General features: G+C 32.6%; 1 protein-coding gene across 1 annotated transcript in view; it reads left to right on the top strand.

Moving 5' to 3' along the window:
• The first annotated feature begins 432 nt into the window (after positions 1-432).
• The window catches only part of LOC129755092 (glutamine synthetase 2 cytoplasmic-like), a 28695-nt gene continuing 11211 nt past the window's right edge, over positions 433-17916 (top strand). The window contains exon 1 of the mRNA XM_055751424.1: positions 433-576. The gene's annotated coding sequence lies outside the window, so the exon portion shown is untranslated. The remainder of the gene's footprint in view (positions 577-17916) is intronic.

The following is a 17916-nucleotide window of genomic DNA, read 5'->3' as shown; positions in this document are numbered from 1 at the left end:
ACAAAATATTAATAACATAATTTTAATATTTCATTTAGATTACATAATTGTTACCTAGATGTTTTTTTATGAAAATTTGAAAATCCGTCATGATCATGGTTACTAATTTGAACAAAAAAAAAATTGGTTGTACATTTTATGCGCATTTGAATATTAAACAAAACAAACAAATCAAAAATTTCGTGCTTGAGCTAATTTGCTACGCATGAAGTGTCTCAATCATTCATTGCGATTTCTGAAAAGAATTTCAACCGTCGCTATTAACTGCTTTGAAGCCGCTAGATTTAATCTCAATCATGTAGACAACAAGTCAAATTATCTTAGATTAGAATACGTTACTTATTTTATTTGTATACATAGAGTTAGTTAGATATCAGACACAGTATGACCGTTAAATGGCAATGCTTGCGTGTGGAGTCACTCTCGACTCGACCGACTGGGCCGGACCTGGTTCAATTCACCCCGAACGCCAGAATAAATGTGATGCGCAACGGTCACTTGCAAACAGTTGCTCGTAGGTCGTAGATCTAACACGGTTCACCAAAGGGAAGCGGAAAACGTGCGATAAAGTTTAAAGTGAGTTTTCGACGACAAGTTCAACGCATGAATTGGCGGGGTTTTCTTTTCAAAAACACTTGTTTTGTTTACTGATCAAATCAACCAACGACAAGTGCTACAAACAAGGCGTATGTTTGTTCAAAAGTTCTGATTTTAATAGGGGATTACCTATCAGGAAGTAAACCAATTGAGGGCATTATTGTCAATGTGATCTATGAATGGCCTGATAGGATCAACGAGAGAGCGTGTAATTATGATTGGCAGATGGATGAATAGGGGAAGAGAGTTGTGGAAGTGTAAATTTGCGTAGCGATGAACTACCGAACATGAACAGATTGTCGTTACGCATCATTGAATGTTGAGCTGGTTGCTGGAAGTGATTTGAAGAAATGTTCCATAAGTTAAGGGTTTTTTAAAAAGTGATTTTATTTTCGATATTTTGGTTTGCTCGTCAAAAAATATCATTAAGATCGCCGATGCGTGTAGTGAAAGAAACTTAACATAAAGAAAATTTGAATAAGTTGAGACACAGAGGATTGTTTTTTTTTCTGAAGGGTCTCTTGTATTTCTTTTTTAATTTCAAAGACACTACAAGGAAGATGGGGGTGGATCGTGACTAAAATTGAAATATATCTTATATAGTTTTTGGCAAAACGCTCGGAAATTTTGTGTTGCCGAAATCAAATCGTACCAAATTCTAACAGTCGTAAACTTTTTTCTCACTTATTTATTAAAACAAACCATTGTTATTATTATTAATGCCAGTTTTTATACATTTTCATTTTTTATTTAATTTTATGTACTTTTTTATCATCTTTTTGACGTATTTATATTTTTTTGTAATGTTTAGAATGTTCATTATTTTGATCATATTTGTTGTTCTTGAAATACATATTATCTACATATTTTTTTTAGATATTTCTAGTCCGTTAGATTTTAGCACATGTGTCAAACCATAAGCTAAAGCTATGTTGACTATATGTTAACCACAGTGTTCGGCACAATTCCGATAATTTTTGGTTAGCGGTTTAATTTTGCCGCTAAATTTTGATTGAGCTAGCGAATTAAATAGTTCCGCTATTTTTTGGTTCCGCTAAATGAAGAACGCTTACTTCCATTTACTTGTTTCAAATTCACGAACTATTACTGATAGAAGTAGACTTTTTATTTGATCATCATTTGACAAGTAAAGGAGACATCGAGCAACATTCTTACACCAATATACGCTCCAAGTGAAAATGGTCACTTCGAATGGTCTCAGGGCGGATACGCCTCATACAGATTATTTTTTTTTTCTCTTCAAGTACTTCTTTTCTCAATATTCTTAGACAAACAATTCAGTAAATATTGTTGAACAGTATTAAACTATTTTAAACATTATTTATATGATTCAAAGCTAGAAGGTCAGTTTTTAGATACTGTTTTTTGCTTGCAAAAAACAGGTAAAATAAAAATAAGGTAATGTCACCATAGAATGAATTTGCATTTTAATTTCATTTAGATGTTTCAGATTTTTTTAACAGACTGGGCACAATAAACAATCTACACTATGTTTGTAAAGTATTTGAGCAAACGAATTGAGATGCAACCATAATCCATGTTGTTGCCATCCTGTTTACGTTATTGTTTGTCAACAGTAAGCGTTTAGCGATTAGCGCTTTAAGCTTGAGGCGATAACTTTTTCCGCTCATTTAGCGGTTTTAATTAGCGATCGCTAAATTTGAATGAGTTAGCGATTTAATTAGCGCCGCTTATTTTTCAATTAGCGATGCCGAACACTGGTTAACCATAAGCTTATCTTTGTATAGTTGTTACCTGCCAAAATGGAAGCAAGTGGACTTCCTTAAAGTCGTTAAATAATTTTGTAATTTTCTTTATTATCCTTTTATAGTCATTAGGTTTATATTGGTAACTAAATACTGAGTACTAAGATTCGATAGTGTAATATTCATTCTGATTTTTCGATATGTTACAGAAGACTGAATCGATTTATGATCATTTATGAATTTCACAAACCTTGGGGTCTAAAATGTTTTATTTTCGTTCAAAATTTATCCATGATTTTATGCAGATTTTTTATGTAATGTTTACATGGGTAATTTTGAGCTTTTAGGTTTGTATGGATATTTTGTACTGAAAATCAACATCATTTTTGTTTCTTCTGTGGAAACTAGCCTGCTAATCGTTTTTGTGCCAATTTGTAAATCCTTCAAAGGAAATTTATCGCAAAACAATTTATTGAAGAAATTCAAAAATAACCCCAAATCGACTCAGTTTAGTTTTAAAGTTACACGTTACACTATATTTTAATGTCAAGTCCGAGGTTTTTTTTGGAAATGAGTCCATCAGGATAGGTTAGATTGTCAGACAAGTTAAAGAAAATGGAAAAAAATAAATTTGGAAAATGGCGAAAAAGTAATACTGACTGCACTGTGCAGGATATATTAAAGAATTAAGATTCCGAATCCTGAAATATTGCAATTCATTTTTTTTCTTATTTATTCTATTTTGTATTAACGGTTTGTTTTTGTGTAAACAGGTTCCGTCAACTGAGGTAACATTCGACAGTTTTCAAGTTCAAAATTTTTTTTTTTAATTATTGGTTAATGGTTTCATCTAAAGATATTAATTAAAAAAAAAATTCAATTGTCACCTTTCTCAGAAACAGGGGTAACTTGCAACAATCTTTTTTTTAATGAACATTCCAATGACAATGCATGAAAATTTATAGTTTATGGTCAATTTGTCATTGCATAAAGGCCGTAACGTATAAAAACACAAATTGCAGTGTTTAGGTTGTTTGAACTAAATTTTACATGTTTCCTGTCATTAAACCTGTTTTAAGAAAAAAGCCTTAGGCCGCTGCAAACATTTGAGGTTTACAAACTTTTACAAAAAATTATACTAGGTGATATAATAAAAATAAATGTTCTGATGGCTTTAATTTTTATGTTAAAAACACGTTTTGCAAAACAATAATATTCCAGCATTTTCATTTTGTTTCGTCATACCCCATACAGGTAACTGAATTATTAATATTCATTTAAAAAATAATTGGTGATTGGCCAAACATTTTTTTTACATCAACAGAATTGGTATGTTTAACAAAACCAATAAAAAGTTTGTATGGGATATTGGGCAATGTTTTTAGGGCATCGATAACTTTTTTTTAATTTGTACATTAAAGTTGCCCTTAGTTATATGAAGGTTTCTGAAACCCGAGATGTCACTGCTCCCACTCCCTTATATTAGAGGAGAATGGGGATACTTGATCCCCTTTTCTTATTTTCATCAAATCTTTTTGTGAAAATTTAGCAACTCGCCGTCATTTGCATTTTCTTACAGCGTGTAGTTTCATGCTTATATGCTCCAAAAGTGAGAACAACACATGAAATCGTAGATAAACTAGAAGCATTTTCGTGAGACTAAAAAATAGTGATATTATTTAAGTTTCAGGAGACTTGATCCTTTACTAAAGGAGATTTGATCCATAATTCAGGGTGGCCTGACCTTAGACAACAATCTAGTAAAATCTGAAGATAAAAGGTCTTGTCACTATTTTTGGCCGTATAAGTTTTCGTTTGACAGTTTGTAAGTATCAGACAAAGAGAATTCTAAAAGTTTGTTTACTACCTTATTTTCATTGCATATTTTAAGGCGCAATTTCCTAGCTATTAGATAAATTAAGCTCGTCAGATTGCCCGGTTTTAACCGGGTTTGCCCGGATATTTGATGCAAAATTTCGAGAAAGTCCGGTCCGGCCCGGTTGCCCGGATATCGTGAAAAAAGTCCGGATATTGCCCGGATTATTACACAACTTTCACAAAGAACCAAACCAAGAACCAAAAAAAATCAAAGTTTTTGAGTAAGTTTCAGCAAAATCGATTATCGGTATGAAAATTTTCAACGGTTGTTTCAAATAATTTCGTTGATTTACTTTTATGAACCTTTGAATATTTAAGTGTTCCAAAAAGATTTTGGAAGTCTGCAATTACATTAATAAAATATTAATTTCATTTTTTTTTGCATTTTTTCTTTGCTTTTATCTATAATAACACCTAAATTTTACCCGGTTTTTGCCCGGTTTTTGGATTTGAAAAATTGAAATCCATACCCGGATTTTGCCAGGTTTTTTTTTGAAAAAATGCCCGGAATTGCTAGGCCCGGATGAGAGTGGAAAAAATCCTGGCAACCTTAAGATAAATGCAGTATTTTAAGTCCTATTTAACAAATAATTACTGGATAAACATTACTTATTGGATAAATATTAGTAATTTCGTGATAACCAATGATCACAATCCATTCAGGAGAAAAATATATCTTTTTTGGACTCTTGGGATCGATTTTACCCATTACATACATTTTGGAAAACTTGGAAATGTTAAAGTTATTCTAGTTAGAATTTTCTATTCGTTTTTGAACATTTCGAAAAAAAGGATTGACTAAGTGACTAAGGGTTAATTAAGCCTAATCGCGACACACAGTTTAATGATTGATACATGAGGAAAAGAAGCCTCTTTCAAATGCCTTAAGTTTAATAGATTGATAGTTTAGTAGTTGACCCTCTACTGCATTGACTATGAAATCTTTGAAAAAAAAGAAATCGTCAACAGAAATAAATTTATTGACCTCTAGCTTAGGGTTACCAAATCCCGCAATGCTAAAAAGAGCACAATGAAAAAAAAATTCCAAAAGACTAAGGAAAACTCTATAAAAAACAGAGTCATTCTTATACTGCCAATTTGTTGGGGGCAAAAGGTATGACTTAGCATCCCAGAAAGCCCGTTTTGCAAGAAAAAAAATGAGAAAAATCCCGGTCCGGCCAGGTTGCCCAGGTGTCGAAGAAAAACGCCCGGATTTATCCAAAATCTAAGCAAAATCCTATCCATAATTACATTTTTCTTTACGTAATGATTTTTTGAACTAGTTTTATCGAAATACCCGTGCAAACATTTTTTGGAAATGTAAAATTTGAATTGAACATCGTGACTCAATAAATAATATTTTTTCATGAGTACATTTTTCACTTTTTCTCTTGAATTTGCATGAGAAAAGCCTGGATTTAGGTCAGATTTTCTCGGAGATGCTCTGGTTTTGGTCAGGTTTTTGGGTAAAAATGCCCGGATTTGTCCGGCCCGAATATGCTCGGAAAGTTTTCTGGAAAGCTTAGGTATGACGTATAGATGATAAATATAAATTTTGTAATGTTTTTTTAAGAATAAAAAGAAAAAAGTCAGTGACTGAATATTCCTATTCGGGTTTTTCGAAGGAAAAGAAGTATTTGATGCTTTGCTGGCAGACCCCATAAAACCCGATGAAATACTTGATTTCAAGAAAATATTTTAGGCGCATATATTTCTTGTGAACAAATAACATGTTAGATTTCTGCGCAACAAAGCAAGCAAGTGTTCGAGGGATTATTGCATACTCATGGGGATACTTGATTCCTTAGCTATATCTCGAAACTGGAATGTCTTACAAAGATCAAATGTTCTAGAAAAATGTGCCAAATTGAGCAAAACAACAAGGCTTGTAGTTTCAAAAAATTTTACAAAATAATTGTTTGAGTAATTGAACTTTGTTTGAAAAAGTTCACAAAATGTAACTTGAAGATCTTTTTTCATCACTTTAAAATGTTCCTTACATGGGAAAATTATGAAAAAAATATTTGCTCCAATGTATCAATCGTTCGAGCGTAAAATGAACTTCATAATGCCATATTTTCAAAGCAATGGAAAACTCTCAACTTTTTTCAGAAAAGTTTTCTAAAATGTTGATTATGGGTACAATTGACCCCCTTCCAAACGGCATATTCTTCTTCTGAATTGATCGTTATGATTGCTGATTACGAAATTACTAATATTTATCCAAAAACTAATATTTATCAAACAATTGTCTGAAGAAAAGAGCAAAAATATTTAATTTTCTCTTAATTATAAAAAATAGCGCCTTTAAGTATGTAATGTTATTAGCGTTGAGACAAAGTTATAGAATTTTTTTCTTATGTCTGCTATAAATTGTGAAATGAGAACAAACATGACCAAAATAGTCAATTAACATTCTATCTTGGGGTTTTGTTTGATTTTCATACAAGGATTAGGGCTTCCTGAATAAAAGATCAAGTCTCCTTCAATAGGGGATCAAGTCTCCCCTAACTTCAGAAAAATCGCAATTTTTTTACTCCCACGAAAATGCTTCTAGTGCATCAACGGGTTCAAGTATCGTTCTAATTTTTGGAGCATAGAAACTTGAAGTTACAAGTTGTCAGAAAATGTCAAAGACGGCGAGTTGCTAAATTTTTCCAAAAAGATATGGTGAAAATAAGAAAAAGGGATCAAGTATCCCCACTCTCCCCTATATTTAGGTAAGGTATTGGACATTTTTGTAAGTTGTATTTCTTTCGTATTTCTTGTATAAGATGTGGCAAACACACTTCGTATACTGAAACAAACAGGTTCATTTTTCTGATTTAATGGCTCTCATAAAAAGAGTACATTTCGGAAAATTTCACATAAAGAAGAGTACCCCCATTTTTCGATCGAAAAAGAGTACATGTACTCTTAAAAGAGTACGTATGGTAACCTTACTCTAGCTATGCAATTTATGCCAAAAAACCAAAATTATTTTCAATTTTTATTGCTACAATTTTCATTCTTTAAATAGTGTAAGAAATAAGATTATTTTTTTCTAAATTTTAATAAGGATTTTGCTTATTGAATTTTCGATGCATTAAAATTAACGGAATTCTTTTAAAGTACTAAACTATACCTACCAGAAAAATAAACAATATATTATAGATTAAGATGATTTAACGCTCAGAAGAGCTTATTTTCGGGTGCTCAAAAATTATAGGGGAGAGTGGGGTAACATAGACCACTCTGAATATTTCAGATGTGTGTTGAAATAAAAATCTCAATCCAACTGTCATCGTCGTCGCTTTGCGTTAGCATATTTTTCTATATGTTGTTGACTTTAATACGCATCATATGCTTATTTTAATTATCAAGCTTAAAAGAGATACAAAAGTTAAAATTTACTTACATAATTAAACAAACACTTGCTTGTTGCATCGATGGGGAACCTAAAGTTCATAACAAAAATACGCTCATACGCTTATGATCTTTTTTTTTTTTTTTTTTTTGTAGCGGCCCACCACACTCCCCCACACCAAAAGGCTCAATTGAGCCCCCTGGTAATGGACGCTACTGTTCTCAGCACGTCTGGTAGCAAAACAAAGAAACTTCAACGCGAACAAAATTTTAATCATGCTGAGAACACAAAAGTTTATTATTTACTGCGAGGAAATGTATGCTATAATTAAACAAGATTACGATAAGGATCTCAATGGAAGAAAATTTCCTTTAAAGAGATCCATTTCTTTTTTTTAATAATGTTAACTAATTAAATATTATGCTAGATTTACTTAAGTTTTTTTATTAATAGTTAAAAATACGACAAAAGAAAACTACGATGCTACAAAAACAAACAAAATTTGATTAAAAAAAACTGGTTGTTGATCGACTTTTTTAACGATTCAATTTTTCTTTTAATAACTGTACTACTTTGACTTTAAACATGGAACGGTTGTTGATGGTCTTTATTTCAGTAGGTAAAGCGTTGTATATTGTAGGTCCTATAAAAGAAATTCTTTTTTGCCCTAAAGATGTCATGGATCGGCTTCGTTGCAAGTAATTATTTTGACGGGTATTGTGGGTTCTTAATCCCGTAGTAAAATTTAGGTTTTGGTTATTGCTACTCGAGTGTATATTATCATGAACATATATAACGGTTTGCAAATTACAGAGTTCGGTTATTGGAAGAATGTTGTGCGTTCCCAGAGAGTATAGCTGTTGGGTTGGAAAAAGCAGGGGTAGTCTGAAGATGTTTTTCAAACATCTATTCTGTAGGGTCTGAAGTTTTTGAAGATGTGACAAGGAGGCTCTTCCCCATATCAAAATAAGATAGTTTAGATGAGACTGAATAAATGCATAGTAAAACTTTAAAAGAACATGTTGGGGCACTAAGTTTCTTAATTTCCACAAAACACCGCAAAGAGGAGAAATTTTTTTTACTAGGTTCTCTGTGTGACAACTCCAAGAAAGTGTTTCATCCAAGAAAATTCCTAAGTACTTGAAGTAATGAACTCTCTCAATAACAATTCCATCCATAATTGGGTCATTATTTGATAGTATTTTTTTATGTGAAGAACGAAACAACATATATTTGGTTTTTGAATAGTTTAGAGAAAGCAAGTTGCATTTAAAATATTTTGATAGTAACTTCAAATCATTTTCAATTTGTTGAGTTATAACATTCGTTGATGCAGCTGAATAAAAAATAGCTGTATCATCAGCAAATAATCGAGCTGTGCCTTTCAGTGGTAAATTACAAAGATCGTTTACATACAAAAGAAAAAGTAACGGACCAATGTTGCTTCCTTGGGGTACACCAATATCAATGTTTCTCAAATCGCTTCTAGTATTTTCGATCGCTACGAATTGTTTCCTTTCCGATAAATAACTGCGAAGGATGTTGTTAGCAGCACCTCTTATTCCGTATTCATTCAATTTGGACAATAATATGTCGTGGTTTAGTGTGTCAAAGGCTTTTTTAAGATCCAAGAACAAAGCACCAACGATATTCTTTGAATCAATTTTTGAAATAATAGAATCAGCTAACTCTGTGATAGCAATTAGCGTACTCGATCCAGGTCTGAAACCGTACTGCAATTTGTACAGTATATTTTCCTGATTTAAGAAATTTTCAATTCTATTCATTAGAAGTTTTTCAAAAACTTTGCTAAAAACACTTAAGGTTGAAATTGGACGGTAATTATTTACGTCATGTGGATCACCTGCCTTAAAAATGGGAATAACTTTTGCAACTTTAAGACAATCCGGATAAACTCCTGTCTCTAACATGTGATTAAAATATTGCATGAGTATACCAGAGAAAATTTCGTTGTTATTTTTTAACGCATCTACAGGAAATCCATCAGGTCCACGACTCTTTTTATTTTTAAGAGATAGAATTACTAGTCGAACCTCGTTGACACTAGCTGGACGTAAAAATATTGTATTTTGTACACTATTAATATGCGACAAAGGATCACTGCCGGGATCAGATGGGATTTCATTAGCTAGTTTTTTCCCAATCGTAGAAAAATGTTTGTTAAATTTTTCACAAATCTCAGAATTGTTTGTTGTTACGCCTTCTTCATCAGAAAGATTTATTGGAGCGGTGATTTTATTTTTACCAAGGAGTGTATTTATGTTTTTCCAAAGCTTTGAATGTGGAGTATTGTTTAACAATCGCTCGTAATATTGTTTTTTACATTCTTGTTTTTTAAAGTTTAGCTTTTTGTTTATATGATTCAACATTTCTTTGAGTTGGACATTATCGGGATGTCGTTTACAACGTTTCAAATGGTTATTTTTTATTCTAATCAGTGTCCAAAGGTCTAGTGACATCCATGGACAATAATTGCCTTTTAGTTTTACCTTTTTATTGAGTGTTTTAGTAGACATTGAGAGAAAACGGTTGTAAGTTGTTGTAATGTGCTGTAGGCCATCATTAACATTTTCTGGTAGTTGAATATTATTTAGATAATTTCGAAACAAATCGTTAAGTTTGGAATGATCAATAATTTCTTTCTTCAGAATTGTTTCCTTCTTATCACATAACAATTTTAGGGATGTAACAATTTGTAAATGGTCACTTACATCTGTAAAAATAGTATCGTTTTTAAGTCGGTCTATGTCAATCTGCTTCGAAATAACGTGGTCAAGGATATTTTTAGTTTTTGGTCTTGTTGGAAAAGTATTTGTGCAAGCATAACCGAAAGATTCTAAAATTGATTTATATTTCATCACAGTGTTTAAATTAACTAAATTCACGGGGATATTAAAGTCACCAACAATAAGACTCGAATGGTTAACAGGAACAGATGCTAATAAGGATTCAATTTCATCACAAAACAGGTTAAACGAGAACGCTGGTGGTCTATAAATACCATGAACACTGAAAATTTGACCACTCAGACATATTTCAACACTTATTCTATGAAAACCCTCAACAACTTTGTTTTCAATTTCTTTAAATTTCAAATTCGTTTTAATATACATCACTAAGCCTCCATATGGTTGATCACGACATGAAAATATTGAGGTGTATCCTGGAATGTTATAAATATTACAATTATCTTTGACAAGCCAAGTTTCAGAAATGACAATAACATCAATACAATTATTTAATTGATGAATAGTTTGTAGCACAGAATCAAATTTACATAAACTATTCATACTGCAAATATTCCACTGCAAAATTCTTAAATTACCCAAATCATTAGCACAAGTACTTAAATTAAATTCATCTATATTTTCATAATATTTATTAATTAAACTATCCATTAAATTATCTTTATACTAAGGTTAAACACTTACAATTTTATTTTTGAATTTTATTTACTTTATCCTGAATCAGCATTGTTCCTTTTACGTTTTGGTGACGGAGTTTCTTTTGGAAGTGTGGAACTGCTCTTTCCCTGTTGAATAACGTGTTTGCTCATGAAACGACTCAAATCTAGTTTTGTTTTTATAATCTCAGGTTTAGAAATGTCAGTTTGTTTGATAAGAATGGCACCACCCCTACCAGGCCAAATATATTTAACTCCCAGTAAATCTTGGTACTCGCGTAGTTCATTTAAGATTTCTATAGATAAAGGCGTAAGCTCATCTCTAACTGTGACGTTTAAAGGTTTTCCGTTTACTAAAAATGATGGATCCACTAAGGTAGAAGCAAGTTTTCCAAAACTTCGTTTCTTGCTAAAAATTTCTTCCTTAATAAGTGTATCTTTTAGAAATACTTTGATTGGTGGGAAATAATCGTTTGATTTATTTGAAGAAAACAATCTGACAGCGTTTTCAATGTGCTCAATTTTTAATTCATAGCCGAAAGACCCACAAATTTTACGGACCAAATCTAGGGTGTTCTCGCCACTTTTAAAAGGCACCCCAAAAATCATCATGTTTTTCGAAATAGCTTCTTTATTAAAACGGTCCAGGTTAATTTCTAACTTTTGAACTTGATCCGTAAGTTTAGAATGTTTAGATTTGAGACCAGATACTTCTGTTTCTAGAGCATCATTACGGGATTTTAAATCTTCGAAGTCTGTCTGAATTTCGTCAAATTTCGAAGATAAAAACTCCTGTGACGCCTCTATTGCAGACGTAACTGATCTCATATCCGTTTTGATAGAATTCATCTCATTGGAGACAACATTGTGAACAGTCTGCTCTATTTTCATGTTTATGCTTTCTATAATTGTTTCATGATCTTTACGCAACGATATTATTTTGGCATAAATGCACGCGCAATTCGAATCGCAAAAGAATTGTTGTGCCTTCATTTTTCGAGCGGCACTGCCAATCAAATTTTTACAACGCAAATGGACACTTTTAAAACAATACGAACATGTAATGATTTTATCAAGATTGTTTTCCACATTTTTGCATTCAGTACAAATTACTTCATCATCCCCGTCCATGTTCGTCAGACCAAAATAAAATACAGCTACAAAAGATTAAAAAAAGAAACAAAACTTGTTTGGATACCTCACAATCAAAACTTAAATTAAAACTGATATGACTTTTATCAATGTTATATTATTTACAAGGAAAAAAAGTATGCGATAAAATGAATAAATAGATAAATAATATAAATAAGTGGCGAAATTAAAATAGTTCAAGCTGCAAAATACTAAGGACAGCACAGGACAAAGACACGTAAAAGGATAAACAGTTTAAAAAAATAACTCAGTATCAAAATATAATATGTGAAACAAAAATTATGCGGAATCAAATAAAAATATTAAGGACTAATTAATTGGAACATATTAAAATCAGTTTCAGAGAATAAGAATAATAAAAAATTATTGAGAAAAGAAAGAGAAAAATCTGTCGATAATTTTTAACATTGCTTTCCAAAAGAAACGATTTCCAAGTTTATACAGTACATTTCACGGCAATCAATCAAAGTACTAGTGACAAGTCACCAATAACCAGCAAGCGCTGATGTTGTGTGCTACTGACGGAAGCAAAAAACTCTTTCGGTCATCTACTCGTGTGTGCTGGCTGCGTTTGCCTAATCTTAGTTTTGCCATGTTCCTTCACGTGGAAAAGGAATTTTTGATGAAACATCAATGAGTCGCACAAAATCAACCAATTTTCAAAGCGTAGCTCGTGGGGCATCGTAGGCCACATTTTGTAGGGTATCTTGGGCCACCTATATTTTTATGTTTTTATACATATTCAGAACATTAAATACGTTTTCCCTATTTGTGAAGTTTTCTTATGCCAAATGAAGAGTTATGAAGAATGTTTTGTCCATCCTTTATTAGGAATTTTGACAAAACGTTCGAGAGCCAGGTTTTTGATTTTATTCGATCATACAAAACTCTCTTTTTCTATTTCATAATTTGAAATTGATATAAAATAACGAAACTTATTTTGAAATTACAGTTTTCGGTTAACTTATAAACTTTGCATGTTATTTGGTCAATTTGGATTTAATGGCCCACCATTCCCCATCACTTTTCAAATTAAAAAAAAATATTGCTATTTTAAAAACAGTCAGAATAAAGGGGAAATAACTTATTAAAATTTAAAAAAAAAATGCGTTATGATACCTTAAAACTGTAGAAGACGATACCATTTTTTCATTTTATCTTTTATAATAATGAAAGTAAAAATTTCATGGTCGAGTCATGGGCTTCACATATTTTGCAGATTGGCCCGAAAAACTTCAGCTCAATCGGACTTGGTTTAGGGGTGCATCAAAACGCTCAAAGTTATGGGGTTTTGACAATTAAAAATCACCAAAATATATTTTTTTGTGGAAAATAACTTCAAAATTTCCAAAACATCTGACTTAGCTGTCCTAGAAAATTGATTTTTGACAAAAAATTTTTTCGAGAAAACCCCTGATCTCGTTTCATGCATTTTTAAGTCATCTATATATATAAAAAGCAATTTCTGTATGTTTGTTTGTTTGTCCTCTATAGACTCAGCCGTCTTAATGGCTAGAGAGCTGAAATTTGGCATGGATACTCATTAGGACCAGGAAAGATGAAAAATGTTTCCAGATTTTTGGATGATCCCTTCTGAAGGGGGTCGTCCATACAAGACAAATATTGTTTTCACGATATTGACGTTATTTTTCGTCGGATTGTGTTGAAAATTTGCACATGAGTGTGTTAAAAGACGAGCAATCGATTTCAGGTGTCAAATTTTGTGTAAGGGGACAGCTAAAGGGGTCGTCCATATTAACTGTTCGCTGTTTTTGCGATATTGACGTTATTATGCATCGTACTCAGATGAAAATTGGTACACGATAGTTTTGAGTGACGTGCAATCGATTTGAGGTATCCAATTTACTGTAAGGGACCGGCAAAAGGGGTCATCCATATTAAATTTTCAGTATCTTAGTGATATTGTCATTTTTAAACATTGGATAAGGATGAAAATTGGCACATAGAAGTTATTAGGGAAAAATAACTGATTTCACTTATCCAAACTAAAATCAGGGATCGGCCAAAGGGGTCGTCCATGTTAACTATTCACTGTTGATGCAATATTGTCGTTATTATACATCGGATTCAGACGAAAATTGGTACATGAGAGTTTTGAGAGATGAGCAATGGATTTCAGGTATTCAATTCAGTTCAAGGGGCCGGCAAAGGGGGTCGTCCATATGAACCTTTCAATATTTTTGCAATATCGACGTTATTATACATCAGATTGGGATGAAAATTTCCACACGGTAGTTTTCAGGGACGGACAATCGATCTCAGATGTCAAATATTTTGCCAGGGGTCGACGAAAGGGGTCGTCCATATACATTAATTTTTCACTATTTTTAGCAATATTGACGTTATTATACAATAGATTGCTTTGAAAATTTGCACACGGGAGTTTTGAGGGGAAGGGCAATCGATTTCAGATATCAAAGTTTATATGAGAGCCCTTCAAAGGGGTTTAGATTTTTGGCAATAATTGCGTTGTTATGCAATGATTTAGTCGAAATTTATACACGTGGTTTTTGATTCCTGATTTCATATTTAGTAGCAGATGACAGACGAAGTGATCGTCCAATATTTTTGCAATTATTACTTAACAATGAATCTGGAAAATGCTTGGCAATTAACTTTCATACAAACTGTTCATGATATATTCCAAGTTGAAGGCGAAACGGAGTTCGTATGGGATCAGCTAGTTTAGCATAAAAATGAAATTTTCTATTTTCCCGGTTTCCTTTGCGTAAGGGGGGGCTTACGTGATCATTGAAATTTTGAAGTCAATTTCTAACAATAAAATATTTTCGAGATAAAACCAGGTTTTGACGTTTTATGCATTTATAAGTGATTTGGCTTAAAAATTAAAATTTCAGGTTGTCCAATTTCCTTTGGTCCCCCCTTAGGTGATTTTCGAGGGTAAAAAACTGAAACTTTGAGCTCTTTGAGGCACTCCTAAATCAAGTTCGACTGAGCTGAAATTTTTCATAAGCCAAGTTTTGGACCAATTCACATAATGTAAATATATAGTCAGTTTGCGAAATTCGACATGACCCATTTGGCTGCCTTTCTAATGTACATATAGCACTAATCCATATGACCCATAAACAAATTTTTGCATAGATGGCCATTGCTCTTTATATAAACTTCAGAGCTTGTTGGATAAGTTTGTAGACGTATGTGATGAAACTAGTAACATGATCGCAATATAAGTAAACAGGAGATAGTTTGTATTTTTCTTCTAAAAATCTGTAAAGAATCGTTTCTCTACAGCAACAGCAACATGCACAAAAGCGCATCACGAATCAAACACATGTAAGGTTTCCGTGACAGGGTTGAAAAAACAGCTTAATCACTTTTCAATGCAAATGTGTATCTTCCCACGCATAAGTTCACCTCGTGGCTCAGTCAACGACTGACTGACTGCCCGTCATGTAAACTGCGTCAAGTTCAAGATCAATATCAGACGAGATAGGCTGCTCTCTAATTAGTGTGATATTTCAAACCAATATCACCTACCAACTATCGGAGACTATCTAATTACTCGACTTGGACCGGGGACGCCTAACTGGACTTGATTCACAAAACTGTATAGTACATCAACGTCACAGTTATAGGTGATATACTTAGGTTCCTAGTATGTACACGCTTACAACGGCAGTCGTTTCGCACTTACAATGCACAAACCATACACAGTTTGCAAGTCGGTAATTTCTCGTAATTGTTGAATAACGGATGTTCAAGTTGACATTCACAGACATGACATCAGTTAGCGTTGCTGATCCTATCATGGCTAAATCAACTGATGAAAAACGTGCTCTACGTGCTCACGAGGTAATTAATTCCAAGAGCAAATTTTTAAATTACTCTATACTGCCTTCGGAGATACTTAAAGGGGAAGAACTAAACTTAATTCATTGCTGCCACGGTTCAAACCTGTCGGATAAAACTTCCTATCAGATGCGCTACACCCTTGATAGTCAAGTCGAATGATGGATCTTATCGTTTAAAATTTAGAAGGCAATAAATAACACGCAGTTTTTGTTGCAGTTGTTTTTCATGCATCACAACTAGCTCGCTGTAAGGTAGAGACTATCAATCTTTACAAGCAAAACCTTCCATTGGATGAAACTTTGCACTACGTGAATAGAATTTAACATTTTAAGCTTGTTCTCCTATAATCTTTGAAAATATAAACATTAAAAAAGACTATCAAACCCTGAAATTTCACAACAAAGTACCTATATTTAGATGCTTTTGACACGTGTTGCTCGGTTGAGCGGCTTGTCGAATTGTGCCAAAGAGCATGCCTAGGAATGCAAACTATTTTCACACCTTTTCACGGTTGCGGCTTTTTGTTCCGTGCAATTTCTCACCATTTCCGATTCCGACTGGATATAAAATGATACGCACCGATCTCGGGAAGGGTTAGTATTCAGTCACGAAACCCGTACGAAATCAAACGGAGTTCGATAGTTCAGCTGTGCAAAATTGTTTACTTAGAGGTGCGAAAGGTGGATCTTATTAGATAAAAGTGAGTGGTTGAGTGCGCATTCTGTTTAAGATAAAAAAGAAAAACGAAGTTCTTTGATAAAAATTTGAGGATTGGGCGATATACCTACGTCTTATGTTGAGGTATTTAGACCCACCATTTTGAATCTGAGTGGAAATTTGAAAGTGTATCAAATATAACAATAAATTACCGCATGTTTGGCGCAACAATGGGTGGATATTTTTTAGCAAGAAAAAATATTTCAATAGAAAATAATGAATATGTACAACAGTTTGGTTAATGTCCTAGTTGTGTAAAGATATACACCATCTTAGTGGATTTAGGCTTTACAGACTGAATAAATAACATGGACAACTTAAGATTTACAATGAACATCCAAGTCAATTTTAATTTTATTATAATGTTATAAAGTTATCATTTAAGAATAACAACATGAGGATGACACTTCTCTCATGGTGAGATAGTTTTTCGAGGTTTTTGATTCTCATCGAAAATTTAACAAATCTAGCAATAGATTTAAATATTTTTTACATTTTTCGATACCATAAATAACTTAACCCAGTATGTCGGATTGGCTTATTGATATCACCTACAAACTTTATATTGCTTTGATTATCATTTTTCTGGCAATTACCAAATGTATAATAACTTTGTTCATAATTCAGTTACCAGTCCATATGCTGGAATATGACAGTTTGACATCATGCTTTGGTTAAAAATTTCATCCCTCTAAACGTTAATTTTTAGGATTTCAGCTAGTATAGGGATACCATACGTACTCTTTTAAGAGTACTTGTACTCTTTTATGATCGAAAAATGAGCGTACTCTTCTTTTTGTAAAATTTTACCAAATGTACTCTTTTTTTTTGGTGAAAGGAAATAAATGAAATTTTCTCCTATAAATTAACTTATTTCTTCCGGTACATGAAGATTGTATTCTTATAAACACAGAAAATCCAACTTTTTATGCACTCGTTGCACAACACTTCAGTTTTGCTTCATTTGTTAAATGTTGAAGAGAATGAATTCCTATGGAAGGAATAACAAGTACATTTACCTTTTAAATCTGGATTTTTCGTTTCAAATTAGCGCATTGGAGTATGCAATAAACTCCTGAAAAGTAGGCAATATGCATAACAACAACTTACTTAAAAACTTGGTGCACAAATACCTACGCCTCTAAAAATCTCTTTCAAAAATGCAGTTTTTTTAAAATCATCTTTGGTGTGCCTTCTTAGTATGAAATCGAAAACTTTGTATAATCCAACTTGAAATA

The sequence above is a fragment of the Uranotaenia lowii genome, chromosome 3, assembly GCF_029784155.1.
Source record: "Uranotaenia lowii strain MFRU-FL chromosome 3, ASM2978415v1, whole genome shotgun sequence".
Lineage (NCBI taxonomy): Eukaryota > Metazoa > Arthropoda > Insecta > Diptera > Culicidae > Uranotaenia > Uranotaenia lowii.
Note: the sequence above shows the minus strand (reverse complement) of the source record. Positions and strands in the feature narration are given on the sequence as shown.